Genomic DNA, 16,762 nt, shown 5'->3' on the forward strand with positions numbered 1-16,762 from the left:
ACTGAACAGGACCAATCTTTCTCTGTATCCTGGTTTCACCATATGGACAGTTACTGGTGGATCAGCCAGGCATCCCAGCTCTGACATGACCAGCCAAGCTGTCATGAAGCTTTCTCAGTCCTCAAGAGAACAAAATTTACCGAGTTCTGGGGAAAGTCCTGACCAACTGATGCAAACATATGCTTTTGTAAAGTCTATAAAAACTGTATCCAAGTCTTCATGCTGTTCCCTGCACTTGTCAGTCAGTAAAACACATTTATTGAGCACTTAATAGATGCAGAACACTGTACTTAGCGCTTGGGAGAGTACAATAAAAAAATAAACAGACACATTCCCTGCCCACAATGAGCTTACGTCACAAAGATCATGTCTACTGTGCCAGACTCCGATCTTAAATCACATTGGGATACCTGGAATGTGGAATAATGATATTCTTCACTAGCTTCACTATTCTTCAGGAGGACGGTCTATGATCTTGCTTGTATGACGATGATTTAGTTGGTATTTTTTAAGCGCTTACTATGTGCAGAGCACTGTTCTAAGTGCTGGGGTAGACACAGGGAAATCAGGTTGTCCCACGTGGGGCTCACAGTTGTAATCCCCATTTTACAGATGAGGTAACTGAGGCACAGAGAAGTTAAGTGACTTGCCCACAGTCACACAGCTGACAAGTGGCAGAGCTGGGATTCGCACCCATGACCTCTGACTCCAAAGCCCGTGCTCTTTCCACTGAGCAACACTGCTTCTTGATTTGCATGTACAGTACCTTAAAGGTTGCCACATTCTGATCATTCCCATTTAATCACCCAAATTAGTAATCCTTGTGGCATCTTTGATATTATGGCAGAAAAATCTTGTATAAGTTTTAAGCAGGTTATCACCCTCTATGCTTGTAGATTTCAGCTGATATGCTTTCAAGTCCTGGTGTTTTGGCATTTTTCATGACTCTGCTATGGCGACAGATATGCTCTGTTCTTTCCTCTTGGGAGGTTTTCTGTTCTGTGTGGGTCCCACCTTCAAATAGAAGGTTTGCTGAGATTAGGGAAATGTTGTTGCATACCTTTAAGGGTTCCTTCTTGTCTGTTATGAGCTGAAGCTTTCAGAGATATTGAAAGCATACATTAGTTCTGTAGCCTTGCACAGAAGCGATTCATTTGGTTATGATCTGTGTAACCTTGAATCTTTTCCTCTATGTATTCCACTGACTAATTTGCATGTTGTGATGTAGGGTTCTGTAAACTTGCCGTTTCTCTGAGTCATGAAAGACCGTGACTCGGTTGGTGAAATCAGTGTTTTGCAGCAAGTAGACTTTATATTTCTGCATGATTATGTTTGTTAAGCACTTACTCTGTTCCAAGCACTGTTTTAAGTGCTGGGGCTGATGGAGGATAATCCAGTCAGACACAGTCCCTGTTCCACATGGGGCTCACAGGCTAAGGGGAAAAATAATAGGTATTCAACAGCCATTTTACAGACCAGGAAACCAAGGAACAGCAAAGTGAAGTGAGTGAAGTATGATCCAACCCGCCACTGCTTCTCTGTTCACTCTGACACTGTCCTGGTGCCACCCTCCCCACAACCAAACCCAACATGTGCTCACACCTCCCAATAATAATAATGATAATAATAATGATAATGGTATTTGTTAAAGGTTTACTATGTCCCAGATACTGTACTAAGCTCTGGGGTGGATACAGGAAAATTCATTCATTCAATAGTATTTATTTATTGAGTGCTTACTATGTGCAGAGCACTGTACTAAGCTCTTGGAATGTACAGTTCGGGGACAGATAGAGACAATCCCTGCCTGATGGGCTTACAGTCTAATTGGATCAGATGGAAAATCAGATTGGACACAATCCCTGTCCCACACAGTGCTCACGATCTCAATCTTCATGTTACAGATGAGTTAACTGAGGCACAAAGAACTGAAGTGACTTGCCCAAGACACACAGCAGACAAGTGGTGGAGCTTGGATTAGAATCAATGACTTTCTGACTCCCAGGCTCTTGCTCTATCCATTACGCTCTGCTGCTTCATTATCTGGCTCCGGTGGCCCGGATAGGGATCCCCGCCTACCCCTCCCACGGAGGTCAGCACCAGAGGAAAGTCCCCTCTCCCTCTTCGCTGGCACCAACCCTTGGTCAGAAGGTTGGGCGACTTGGTAATTTGCAGTACGCAGTCAGCAGAGCTGGAGGGGATATAAACCACTCTTCTATTGGCTCATCTTCAAGGATTTCACCTAACTAAAGATTCATAGCACGAAATGAGCCAGTTAATTGTGGAACTGACCTCCTTTCTTAGCACATCTTCCAAGTACTTTCACATCTCACTAATCACTGTTAAGTCTTTGTGGTTTCAAAGAAAGTGAAGGATCCTGGCTGTCTTGGTCCAACCCCTATCCCTCATCCTTGATCTAACCTGGAATTTCCTCCCATTCTATATACATGGAGAAGAAGTGTGGCTTAGTGGAAAGAGCCCGGGCTACAGAGTCAGAGGTCATGGGTTCTAATCCTGGCTCTGCCACTTGTCAGCTGTGTGACTTTGGGTAAGTTACTTAAATTTTCTGTGCCTCAGTTACCTCGTCTGTAAAATGGGGATTAGGTCTGTGAGCCCCATGTGGGGCAACCTGATTACCTTGTATCTACCCGAGTGCTTAGAACAGTGCTTGACACATAGTAAGGGCTTAACAAATACCATTGTTATTATTATTATTACAATAATAATTACATTGTTATTATTATTAATAATAATAATAATATCACTCTTTCCACCTTCAAAGACTTATTAAGGTCAAATCTCCTCCAAGAGGCCCTGATTAAGCCCTTTTTTCATTCATTCAATAGTACTTATTGCGCGCTTACTATGTGCAGAGCACTGTACTAAGCGCTTGGAGTGTACAATTCAGCAACAGATAGAGGCCATCCCTGCCCAATAACGGGCTCACAGTCTCAATGGTCTTTTTTTCTTTTTTCAGTGTTTTTTCTTGACTCCTTCTCTGTTCTGCATTGTCTATGCATTTGGATCTTTATTCTTTGTGCACTTGGTATTCACCCCAAAGCACTTATGCACATATCCATTATTTATATTAAAGTCTGCCTTCCTCTCTAGCCTGTAAGCTCACTGTGGACAGGGAGTATGTCTAACAACTCTGTTTTTGAACTCTACCCAAGGTGCTTACATTATGGGCGGTGAACATGTCTACTAATTCTACTCTCTCAAGCTCTTAGTACAGTGCCCTGCAGATAGTAAGCATTCAATAAATACCACCAATTGATTGATCTCACACAGGAAGCTCTCAAGAAATGCCATTCATAGCTTAAGAAGAGAAAAATATTCTCAGTATCTTAAGAGATGAGCTTAGAATTTCTTCAAATGCCAGCAGCTCACATAAACACTCTGTCCTATTTTACATGACAGTTTCTGTTTTTGGTGGATAATTTTTGTTTTCCATAATTCATACCTTTGTCCATTTTTCTGCCTCTAAATCACCCACAGCTATTTCTTCTCAAAACATTTTTAGGAATAACATTAAACCATATGTTCAGTCCAGCCCCCAGGCAAATGAGATCTTTCCAGATTCCACATGCCACTATGAGTTGGGAAACCAATATGTACGCTGTCAGCCATGAAATTTGCCACTCAAAAAACTACATATTCATAATTGAAGAACCTGTAATGATGCATTGTAACTGACACGATCTAATCTCAGCATATATTTGTTAGATTTTACTTGTCAAATTTGAAAAAGACTTCCTCCAATTTATCTGGAGGATCACTGCGTATATGTTATGAATCATATTGATGATATGGTGGTTAAAAATTCTGTTAAGCATTATAAGTCAATACCAAAATGCACTTGCAATATCACTTGTACATTCTTTAACAGTAGGCATTTGATGTTTGTAAAGCTATCTTATCTCTGTGCCTCTGTTGAGGGTGTTTTCTAGGTCATAGTGGATAATGACTTTCTTTAACTTTCTTATAACACTGACTAGCACAGCATATTTGCAGATGAGTGCTTAGTATCATCTTTTTGATCATGCCAACTTAGCATCAATGCCTTTAAAATGAATGACTATGCTTCATCTTCCAAGCATATAAAATGTGCCAGAAATCACACTGAAACCTTATCATTATTATGGAACTAAAAATTACTTTTATTAAAAATCATTCTTTTTGAAATATTTTGGCTAGAAATGTCTCAGCACATTCATCTTCCAGAAAAAGAAAATCTTCCAGAGAAAATACCCATTTTAGAAAGAAGCAAAACACATAGTTCATCTTTTCCAAAGTTTTAAAATCAATAATGCTACCAGATGTAGTCTTAGAATATATTGATAGATTTAAAAACATAATATAATTATATTTTAGTGGTTATAGTTAAAGTTATTTTTCAAGCTTGTTAAAACCACTAGAATTTCTAATATAAGGATTTGACATCCTAGCTCCAGGAAAATAAACTGGATTCACGAGGGCGTTGCAGTTAAATTTAAAGGCCCACAAACGTGTACTACTACTCCCTAAAAAGTTGGTGCTCCCGAATGTATTCTGTCCCTGACGCTCACTCTGAGTTATTATTAGTACAAATATAAAGGTCATTTAATTTGGAAGAGCCCTTCGGGCCATTGTTCATTTTCCCCACCTCTAAAACTAGCTCTGGAACTGGTAGAGACAGACTTTCTTAATGAAGAACCAAAGAATGAAGGATGAGATAGTGGTATCTTCAGCAGCAGTATGGTGACAACAGTCCCCCAAGATATAGGAGTTAGGAGAAACAAGATAAAGAAACAGCACAGGCAATTGTCTTTTGAGACAGAATTACACTTTGCGGATCGTCTGCGAGGGATAATTTCCTCAGACATAGCTTTTCTGCTCTTTGGCCTTAGCAATTCCTCTGCTGGATTGCCTTGAAGGTAGGGTTGTGTCTACTCACTTCAATGTACTGTTTTGTTCTTGGGCAGCCCCTGTACTTGGGAAGTAGTGTGGCTCAGTAGAAAGAGCCCGGGCTTGGAAGTCAGAGGTAATGAGTTCGAATTCTGGCTCTCCCACTTGTCAGCTGTGTGACTGTGGGCAAGTCACTTCACTTCTCTGTGCCTCAGTTACCTCATCTGTAAAATGGAGATTAACTGTGAGCCTCACCTGGGATAACCTGATTACACTGTATCTAGCCCAGTGCTTAGGCAGTGTTCTGCACATAGTAAACGCCTAACAAATACCAATATTATCATTACTATTACTTCTCAGTGCATATTATCTCTCTCCCTTAAACTGTGAGCCCCATATGGAACACTTCTCCGGTGGGTAATTTAGTTCTTTGCACTCAGTAAGTGCTTGACACATAATCATAATGGAGAAGCAGCACGGCTCAGTGGAAAGAGCATGGGCTTGGGAATCAGAGTCGTGGGTTCTACTCCTGGCTCCGCCACTTGTCTGCTGTGTGACTTGGGGCAAGTCACTTAACTTCTCTGTGCCTCAGTTATCTCATCTGTAAAATGGGGATTAAGACTGTGAGCCTCACGTGGGCAACGTGATTGCCTTGTCTCTCTCCCAGTGCTTAGAGTAGTGCTTGGCATATAGTAAGCGCTTAACAAATACCATCATCATGATCATCATCATTATCATAATGTGAGCCAGTCAGTAGAAGGTAAGACGAACCAATAAGTGGTTGGAGAGAGCTGATGGAGTGGCGGAACAGCTCCTTGTGAGCAGGGAATATGTCTATCAACTCTGCTATATTGTACTCTTCCAAGCACTTAGTACAGTGCTCTGCACATAGTAAACACTCAATAAATATGATTGAATTAATGAACCATTGGAGATTTGAGGAGGTAATAATAATAATAATAAAATAATGATAATAATAATAATAATGACATTTGTTAAGCCCTTACTATGTGCCAGGCACTGTACTATGTGCTGGGGTGGGTACAAGGAAACTCTGTTGGACAAAATCCCTGCTCATGTGGAGCTCACAGTCTCAATTACCATTTTATAGATTAGGTCACTGAGGCCCAGAGAAGTGAAGTTATTTTCCCAAGGTCACACAGCATATAAGTGGTGGATCCAGGATTAGAACCCATGACCTTCTGACCCTCAGCTCCATACTCTATCCACTCCACCATGATGCTTCCCTAGAACTAGGGAAGTTAGCTATTTTGGGAAGCTAGCTATCCAGGACACAGCTCTATGTCCCGATGGACACATAATCCTATGCCTACCCCACCTCTGCCACTTATCAGCTGTGTGACTGTGGGCAAGTCACTTAATTTTTCTGTGCCTCAGTTATCTCATCTGTAAAATGGGGATTAAGACTGTGAGCCTCATGTGGGACAACCTTATTACTCTGTATCTACTCCAGCACTTAGAACAGTTCTCTGCACATAGTAAGCATTTAACAAATACCAACATTATTATTATTATTTTATGTCTTAAACAAAAAATGTGTTTCGACAAATAGCAGCGAGTGGAAAGAATACCAAAAAAAATCATCATGGTCTAGTGGAAACATCTAAAATACCAGACACCATCACTTTCAGATCTGATCTTCTACTTTATAAATTGTTCATGAATGAATAGATGTCTGAACAGTCACTGAAGAAATGTCCTAGGATTTCAGAAATGCCAAACCTCACTCTAAAGTGAGAGTGTAGAAATTGAAGCAATACATGCTGTTTATGCTCTTCATGCAAGATCCCAGCCAGAATATTTCTGGGTAATGTAGTTAATTACATACTTCCAGAATCAAAAGCCCTGAAGTGTTTGTGATCAAGGATTTTTCAGACTACAACATCAATAAATCCACAGGTACAATATTACCATTATAAAGGGATATCCCTGCCCTTTCATATCTTACAGACCTCCACTCCCACCATTTCTAAAGCCTTACTAAATTCACATCTCTTCCAAAAGTCTTCTCTGACTAATCTATCATTTCTTATCCTATTCTCCTTACATTAAGCACTTAGGTCCATACCCACAGTATATAGAAATAACAATAATAATAAATAATAATAATAATGATAAAGCACTTACTATGTGACAAATATTGTACTAAGAACTAAAGTGCATCCATGATATGTCAGACACAGTCCCTGTGCCACGTGGGGCAGAAGAGAGGAGGATTGAATCCCCATTTTACGGATGCGGAAACTGAGGCCAAGAGAAGTTAAGTGACTTCCTCAAGATCTCATAGAAGTCATGTGGCAGAGCTGGGTTTAGCATCCAGATCCTCTAACTAACAGGTTCATGCTTTTCCCATTAGGCCCCATGATGATGAAGCTCCACTCTGTGTGTGTTTGGGGCTTCAATTGCCAAAGTGGGACTTACAGCCATGGCCACATACCAATTGGGGTAATGTACTAAATGTTTGTCACACGTAGCACTGTTTTCTTTTGTGCCTCCTTCCCTCACCGTATGAACCTTTTGCTCAAAAACAACTACTCCATTTTTAGCCTGATGTGGTGCCTGAGGGTGGTCCTAGTCCAGGTCCAAGTCCAGCTATAGCCCTTAACATTTCTTACACTCCCCACTGCCCAGCACTTAGAACAGTGCTTGACACAGAGGAAGTGTTAAACAACTACCATCATTATATGGTAAGTAATGTTCTTATGTTCTATCCCCTATCTGACATTCATTATAATATTCTTCCCCTTCAGTAGAATGCCAGCTACTTGAGGATAGGCTTTGTGGCATTCATTCATTCATTCATTTCATAGTATTTATTGAGTGCTTTTAGTGTGTGAAGCACTTTAGTAAATAACTGGGAGAGTACAATGTATAAAAGTAAACAGACACATTCCCTGCCCACAGAGAGCTTACAGTCTAGAGGGGGAGACAGACATTAAAATGAATAAATAAATAAATTACAGATAAATCATAGTTAATAATAATAATAATGATGATGATAGCATTTGTTAAGCTCTTACTATGTGCAAAGCACAGTTCTAAGCATTGGGAGGGATACAAGGTCATCAGGTTGTCCCACGTGGGGCTCACAGTTTTAACCCCCATTTTACAGATGAGGTAACTGAGGCACAGAGAAGTTATGTGACTTGCCCAAAGTCACACAGCTGATAAGCGGCGGATCCGGAGTTAGAACCCGTGACCTCTCATTCCCAAACCCGGGCTTCTTCCACTGAACCACAGTGTTTCTCTAGCGACTCTATTGTGTCCTCACTCTGCTTAGTATAGGGCTCTGCACCCAGTAAGCACTCAGTATATGCCATGGATTGCTTGAGTTAACAAAGATTAGCAAGGATTTATAGAAAACGTACATGTTTAAACCTGTTTCAACAATATAGCTGGAAACTTCCAGAGTGCTTCAGATGCTTTTGCATCACATTGCCTCTCTTATTATATATACTAGGTGGAATGGAAGACTTCTTTTCTATGACAGGAGGACATTTGGCAGAGAAGGTAGAGACAATAATATTAGCATTAGTATTGGTACAGTGCACACAAGAAATAGGCACAGAATCTTCTTCGAGGCACAAAGAGTATTAATACTCCAATGAAACTGGACAGAATAATCAAAGAAGCCATTGAAAATGAACAATTACCTCAATTTTTAAATGAGAGATGGTAATCAAGGCTTCTCTCAAATACGTAAGCACTCTTATCCAACGGGGGCTTCATACTCTCAGTAGACCAACCTAGCAATATTATTTCTGTGAACCAACCATTAATCAACATAACAGCTTACTCCTGTCAACATCCAGCAGGTGACAGGTCGGTCATGCGGATCACATAACTGCCTTTGTATACGGAGAAACCACACTTATCCATGTCCTGGTGGAGGACGTTTACACAAGGAACATTTCATTCCATACTGTACATGCATGATGACTTTCCTTTGCCATGTTGATTTTTCACCACTTTTAATGTCTGTCCCTATTTTCAAATCTTCCTCTGTTTTTCCATCTTCCTTACATATCAACTCTGGGAAAAGAGCAGGGCTACACATCAGGGTGGTCAGTCTTTTAATTAGTATTTCACTATTATTCTATTTAAGTCTTCTTGTCCTATGCTGTCGAATGGTTTCTCACCCATAGTGACACTATGGACACATCTGTCCCAGAACATCCCGCTCTCCATCTGCAATCATTCTGGTAGTGTATCCATAGAGTTTTCTTGGTAAAAATATGGAAGGGGTTTACCACTGCCTCCTTCCACACAGTAAACTTGGGTGTCCACCCACGATTCTCTCCCATGCCGCTGCTGCCCAGCATGGGTGAGTTTTGACCTGTAGCAGGTTGTCTTCCACTCGCTAACCCCTGGCCAATCTAGGAATGGAATGAGTAAGCCTCTGCCTGACTCTCCCTCCCATAACCGAGACTGGTAGAGCACTTAGGGCATTTAAGGCTTGTTCTAAGCAATGGGGTGGGTACATTAGGTTGGACTCAGTCCCTTTCTCCCATGGCTCTCATAGTCTAAGTAGGAGGGAGGTAGTAGAAATTCTGACAGTCTACTTACAGTCTAAGTAGGATGCATTGAATCTCCATTTCACAGATGGGTAAACTGAGTCATATAATTTAAGTGACGTATCCAAGGTCACACAGCAGTCGATTCCCAGACTTGGGATTAGAACTCAGGTCCTCTGCGTTCCAGATCCGGAATCTTTCCAGTAGGCCATGCTGCTTCTCTTGTGTAGTTACCTCTCAACTGTCATCTGCTTGACAAATGAAGAGATCATTAAAAATCACTCCCTGCTTAATAAGTATGCCCCATGTTAGATAATAGTAATAATAGTTATGTTTTTTTTAAGTGCTTACTATGTGCTGAGCACTGTTCTGAGCGCTGGGGTAGATACAGGGTAATCATATTGTCTCACCTGGGGCTCACATTTTTTAATCCCCATTTTTACAGATGAGGGAACGGAGGCACAAAAAAGTTAAGTGACTTGCCCAAGGTCACCCAGCAGACAAGTGGCGGAGCCGGGATTAGAACCCACGATCTCTGACTCTCAAGCCCGTGCTCTTTCCACTAAGCCATGCTGCTTCTTTATCACCATTCAGAGGCTATTGGATCCCATAGTATCCACCTTACCTGCAGCCCCACAACATAGTTCATATCCATAATTGTTTTTAATGTCTGTCTCCCCCTTTAGATTGCAAGCTTCTTGTTGGCAGGGGCCATGTCTACCAATTCTGTTGTACTGCACTCTCCTAAGTGCTTAGTACAGTACTCCTCACACTCTAAGTGTTCAAGAAATGCTACTGCTTGATATTTGGGAGAAGGTGGTCAAGCAGGGTGGTTCAGTGGGTAGCACCCGGGCTGGGGAGGCAGAGGTTGTGGGTTCTAATCCCACCTCCTACACTTGTCAGCTGGGTGACCTTGAGCAAGTCACTTCACTTCTCTGGGCCTCAGTTGCCTCATCTGGGAAATGGGGATGAAGACTGTAGGCCCCACGTGGGACTGCCTCATGACCCTGTATCCTCCCCAGCACTTAGAACAGGGCTTGGAACATTGCAAGCACTTCACAAATAATTATTATGGTTATTAAAATGGGTATGAAGACTGGGACCCCCATGGGGGACAGTCTGATCTACATCTCTGCCCCTGTCCTCTCCATCTCCCTTCAGGCTCATATCTCCTCCTGCCTCCAAGACATCTCTACCTGGATGTCTGCCCGCCACCTAAAACTCAACATGACCAAAACTGAGCTCCTCATCTTCCCTCCCAAGCCCTGTCCTCTTCTTGACTTCCCTATCACTGTGAATGGTGCGACCATCCTTCCCGTCTCTCAGGCCCGCAACCTCGGTGTCATCTTCGACTCGGCTCTCTCGTTCACCCCACACATCCAATTCGACACCAAGACCTGCCGGTCTCACCTTTATGATATCACCAAGATCTGCCCTTTCCTATCCACCCAAACGGCTACAGGTTCTCATAATATCCTGGCTGGATTGTTGTGTCAGCCTTCTCTCTGATCTCCCTTCCTCCCATCTCTCTCCACTCCAGTCTATTCTTCATTCCGCTGCCCTGCTCATCTTACTGCAGAAATGCTCTGGGCATGTCACTCCCCTTCTTAAAAACCTCCAGTGGCTGCCTATCAACCTCCGCACGAAACAAAAACTTCTCACTCTAGGTTACAAAACTTTCCATCACCTTGCCCCCTCCTACCTCTCCTCCCTTCTCTCTTTCTACTGCCCACACCGCACGCTCCGCTCCTCTGTTGCCCACCTCCTCACCATCCCCCATTCTCGCCGATCCCGCTGTCAACCACTGGGCCACATCCTCCCGCGGTCCTGAAATGCCCTCCCTCCTCATCTCTGCCAAACTAATTCTCTTCCCCTCTTCAAAACCCTACTGAAAGCTCACCTCCTCCAAGAGGCCTTCCCAGACTGAGCTCCCCTTTTCCCCCTGCTCCCTCTGCCCCCCGCCTTCACCTCTCCTCAGCTAAACCCTCTTTTCCCCCCTTTCCCTCTGCTCCTCCCCATCTGCCTACCCATCCCCTCAGCACTGTACTCGTCTGCTCAACTGTATATATTTTCATCACCCTATTTATTTTGTTAATGAGATGTTCATCCCCTTGATTCTATTTATTGCTATTGTTTTTGTCTGTCTGTCTCCCCTGATTAGACTGTAAGCCTGTCAAAGGGCAGGGACTGTCTCTGTTACCGACTTGTACATTCCAAGTGCTTAGTACAGTGCTCTGCACATAGTAAGCCCTCAATAAATACTATTGAATGAATGAATTTGTGTATCTTCCAGTCTTGCTACCCAAATTACTTCACAAACACTAGGGAAGCAGCATGACGTAGTGGATAGAGCACCATGGGGTTTAGGATCAGAAGGTCACAGGTTCCAATCCTGGCTTGGCCATTTTTCTGCTGTGTGCTCTTGGGTAAGTCACTTAACTTTTCTGTGTCTCAGTTATGTCATCTATAAAATGGGGATTGAGACTGTGAGTCCCAGGTGGGACAGGATTGTGTCCAAATCGATTTACTTGTATCCACCCAGTGCCTGCCTGGCATAATGTAAACACTTAAGAAGTATTAATATTGTTATTAAAACACATATATCCATTTTGAATATATATAATTCATTTTTATAAAGCATGGAGATATGTATCATCCATGATGTTTAATTTCCTTAAACTCTAACCTTTCAATCACCAAGAAGCATGAGAAGCAGCATGGCATATTAGCAAGAACATGGGGTTTAGGAGTCAAAGGCCAGGGCTTTTAATCCCAGCACCTCACTTGTTGGCTGTGTGACCTTGGGCAAGTCACTTAAATTTTCTGTGCCTCAGTTCACTCATCTGTATGATGGGGATTAAGACTGTGAGCCCCACGTGGGACAACCTGATTTCCTTGTATTTACCCCAGAGCTTAGAACAGTGCTTGGCACATAGTAATTGCTTAGCAAATACCATTATTATTATTATTATTGTTATTATTATTATCAAGAGTATTTCAAAAGAAGATTGGCGAACACTTCTCTTCTATGTAGAGTATTTTTCTTGTAGAGTATTTGTCTTCCTTGTTAACTTGAGTGATTGGGTAAATTGGTATTATTCTTAATATCTCAAAATAAACCTTTATAGACATTTTATCTTTATGCAGATCAGGGGAGAAAAGAAGCTCTGAAAACTCACTATGGGCAGGGAGTTTATCTACCAACTCTGTTATATTAGTACAATGCTCTAGTTACAGAAAGAACTCAGTGAATACCACTGATGGATTCATAAACAATGTATAAAATCTTTTATCTTTTTCTGAGAGATAGCTAGTCTCTGTGTCATGCATTGCTGCAGCATTCACATGGTTTTGTATTTCAAGAGCTTGATAAAACTTTGTACTTGGAATATGATTTTTATGGAAATCTGGTGAGTTTTGATATTCTCCTTCTATATAGGAGAGCATTTGCGCTAGCAATCTTTACTGTGACTGCTATGCACAACTTTGCATTACAATATATCAACATTTTATATTAAACTGTTAGACGCAAGAACCTGGATAGCCACAGATTTTAGTAATACCATTTTGGTGCAGTAGTTATTTATTTTGCTTGATATGATTTGAAGTCTTTGAAATTAAAGCTAAGCATTTATGATAGTTTTATGGATTCCCAATGTGAATTTCAAGTCTAGGCCTTTGGAAGAACTGCACTTCACTGTTCAATACTATCTCTTCATTACCTATGAGCTACTGTGTTTCAGTGTATTATAGTAAGCACTTCTCAGTTGATATTGATCCTTTTTTCTAATTTAATGCATATTTTGCAGCCAGTGATTGTGAAACAGCACAGGAATTACATTATTATTGGTAGTATCTGTATACTAACTTCCAGTCACTTAACTGGTACCAGAAATCCATCTCAGAAACTTTAAATGTACATCCTTACTTTCTGTGACTTCTTCCTTGGCATGAAATATTTTTGGAAAAACAAACTGATTCATTCATAATTCATGTGGTGAAGAGGTGTGCTTCTGTTTCTTCTTTTTAACTTAACAATGAACCTATTGGGCATAGGTGTTACTTCACTGTTTTGGTGGGATCTTTCCCAGGGCTTAGAAAGGATTGAAGCAGCGTGGCTCAGTGGAAAGAGCACAGGCTTTGGAGTCAGAGGTCATGAGTTCGAATCCTGGCTCTGCCACTTGTCAGCTGTGTGACTGTGGGCAAGTCACTTAACTTCTCGGTGCCTCAGTTACCTCATCTGTAAAGTGGGGATGAAGACTGTGAGCCCCACGTGGGACATCCTGATTCCCCTGTGTCTACCCCAGCGCTTAGAACAGTGCTCGGCACATAGTAAGCGCTTAACAAATACCAACATTATTATTATTATTATTGAAGTAAGAAATCATGTAAAATTCAAAATATGAAATTGAATCCCAGGGCATTATATACTGTATAGAGCTAAAATCGTCATCAACTCCCAACTGACCTGAATTTTTAACGTTAATAATATTTATTGAAATGGAAAATGGAATACTAAAATAAAAGACACTAAATTAATCCTCAGGAAATAAATGGATTAATTATTTAATACCTACAAAATAAAATTAGATAACTGGTTATGATGTCAGAAAAAATGGACGGTATTCAGTTCACATTTCTTTACAATATACTATACAAAACATGTTGTTCATTAAAAAAAGTTTGGTTAAATTTATGACTAATATTTTTATTGTTTTTCAGACTGGTTAATTATTCCAACTATGTTAACCATATATATGAGATGCCTGGATAACTTTGGAAGTTAAAATGATTTCTAAGTTATTCAATCAGATGATAGACCAATTATCAAGTGAATGGAAATGCTAAACATGTGTAGTAAAAATGCAATACACAAGTGGAAGATTGCAGTACCCACTGGTAGAATTTCAGGAACTCAATCTATCAATTTTCCCCAACCAATTGTCATTACCCAGATTATATCAACCCTAACGGACTTTTGCATTTAAGTATTCTCATCCACAGCACTTGTTTAAAATGTATTTGAACAGTCAACTGTATTTGTTATTCTACTTTGTGTAAACGTTTTATGTCTGTCTCTTCCATTAGAGTATGAGCTCCCTGTAGGCAGATAATTTATCTTGCGCTTTTGTTGTATGTTCCAAAGTGCTTAATACAGGGCATTGGAAGCTATCAGTTCTCAAGAAATAATTACTATTACTACTACTAATTTAATTAAATAAATGCCTGCATCACAAGCACCTGTATCATGTTCTACTTTATTTGAGACACATGGGGTACTTTTTTCCCCTGACTTACATGTTATAAAGTGGGATCTGTTTCAAAACCTCTGGAAAAAAATGGAATTACTCTATTGTGCTAGAGTGGTTTAGTATAGTGCTATGTATCACTAGATTACAGTTTAAATCAAAGTAAAATGAACTCAAATCATAATGTATAAACATTTACTAAATGAGAAATCTTTGCAGAAATTTTTTTTTAAAGTTTTTAAAATTTAGTGAATAATTTAGTCAATTTTGATTGAATAAGAACCTTCTTCTTGTATTCATAAAATGACCTAGAGCAGGTCTACTCCTTCTGAACACCTCTTTTACACTTTTGATATCTTTTCTCTATATGGGTATTTATTTTCATAAATTTCAGGTGCTTTCTTCAAAATTGATGCAAGACTTTTAAATCCTGAAAGTTACAAAGGTGGTGAAGAGAGGATAACTTCATTTGTTTAGCATTTTCCAGTGATGCATGTGCTTGTAGAGATGTCAAAGAAAAATAGCTGTTCCCCTGGGTCGTAAGCATCATAAAGGGTCTGTAACCTGGGGTAATGTGTCAAACCATAACGACTGTATCTCTGAGTTGATCCTATTATTGGCTGACTGTAGCTTGAGGTAAGCCTGAGTTACATAGTAAATTATTGAATTTTGCATTGTTTTGACAGTCTTGCTGAAAAACTAATATAATATTCCCCTTGCAATTTGTTGGCCTAGAACTGCAAAGGCAAGGCGAGAGATATGCCTCAATGAAAAAGTGTTTACAAGAGCTGGCCTTTGCTGTCTTGGCTTCAAGGTATGTGAAAACTTTTTATTAATTACTTTTACCAACAGTGGATTAGAAAAACCAGAGGGTGTTTTGATTCTCTCCAGAATTTAAAGTGTGCTCATTTCTCTGTGTGTTGGCTTTTGGGGATTATTTGTAGTTATCTAGTGTAGTTTTGTCATTGACTTAACTGCCAATGACTTGTGCCTTATCATTTAAAGGATATATCTGCTCTTTTTATTCTCTCACTTTTAAATTCTTTTTCTTTTGTTTGCCTTTAGGTGGGCATATTTGCTCTCCACTGTGTGTGTGTGTGTGTGTGTCTTGCAGTTCTTTGGCTCAGTGGAAAGACCCCGGGCTTGGGAGTCAGAGGTCTTGGGTTCGAATCCAGCTCTGACACTTGCCAGCTGTGTGACTGTGGGCAAGTCACTTAAGTTCTCTGTGCTTCAGTTACCTCATCTGTGAAAGAAGGATTAAGATTGTGAGCCTCATGTAGGACAACCTGATTACCCTGTATCTACCCTAGTGCTTAGAACAGTGCCCTGCACATAGTAAGCACTTACCAAATACCAACATTATTATAATTGTTATTATTATTATTATTATTATTATTACACCACTTGTAGGTGAAGATTATCCTTTGGTTGGTGACACGTAGAGCCTGAGCCTGTAGCTGTTTGTGGCCATTGACACACACACTGCATGCCAACCTTGCTCATAAAGTGTCATCTGATTGCTTTTTCTATAATTTTTGCAGGCTTTCACCTTTTTAATAACAATTATAGTATTTGTTAAGCAGTTACTATGTGCCAAGCACTATACTAAACTCTGGGGTAGACACAAGATAATTAGATTGGACACAGCCTGTTTTCATTCAATAGTATTTATTGAGCGCTTACTATGTGCAGAGCACTGTACTAAGCGCTTGGGATGAACAAGTCGGCAACAGATAGAGACAGTCCCTGCCGTTTGACGGGCTTACAACTGTTTTCCACATAGGGATCACAGACTAAGTCCTACCTATCAAGTCGTCTCCCCAACCACCGCCACTCCAGAGCCTCATCAAAGTGTGGCCTGTGGAATCCCTATTCCGGCACTGGGAAGCTTCTCTTTACCCTTGACTCTTCCTGACCCAATCCCTGCTCCTCTTTGCTATCACTGAAACCTGGCTCTCCTCAGGTGACACTGTAACTCCCAATTGCTTAGCAGACTGGTCTGCATAGTGTAAAGACTCAATAAATACCAGTGATTGAGTTAGAGGGAGAACTAATATTAAATCACTATGTTCCAGGTGATACAATTGAAAG

The 16,762-nt window shown here is 40.7% G+C and overlaps 1 protein-coding gene across 2 annotated transcripts in view; it reads left to right on the forward strand.

Annotated features, from left to right (window-relative positions):
* NAALADL2 (N-acetylated alpha-linked acidic dipeptidase like 2) overlaps window positions 1-16,762 on the forward strand; it is a 966,685-nt gene that overhangs the window by 30,786 nt on the left and 919,137 nt on the right. For both annotated transcript variants that reach the window (XM_029067290.2, XM_039913128.1), the window contains exon 2: window positions 15,407-15,485. The gene's annotated coding sequence lies outside the window, so the exon portion shown is untranslated. The remainder of the gene's footprint in view (window positions 1-15,406; window positions 15,486-16,762) is intronic.

This window comes from Ornithorhynchus anatinus, chromosome 1 (assembly GCF_004115215.2).
Source record: "Ornithorhynchus anatinus isolate Pmale09 chromosome 1, mOrnAna1.pri.v4, whole genome shotgun sequence".
In the NCBI taxonomy this organism is placed as follows: domain Eukaryota; kingdom Metazoa; phylum Chordata; class Mammalia; order Monotremata; family Ornithorhynchidae; genus Ornithorhynchus; species Ornithorhynchus anatinus.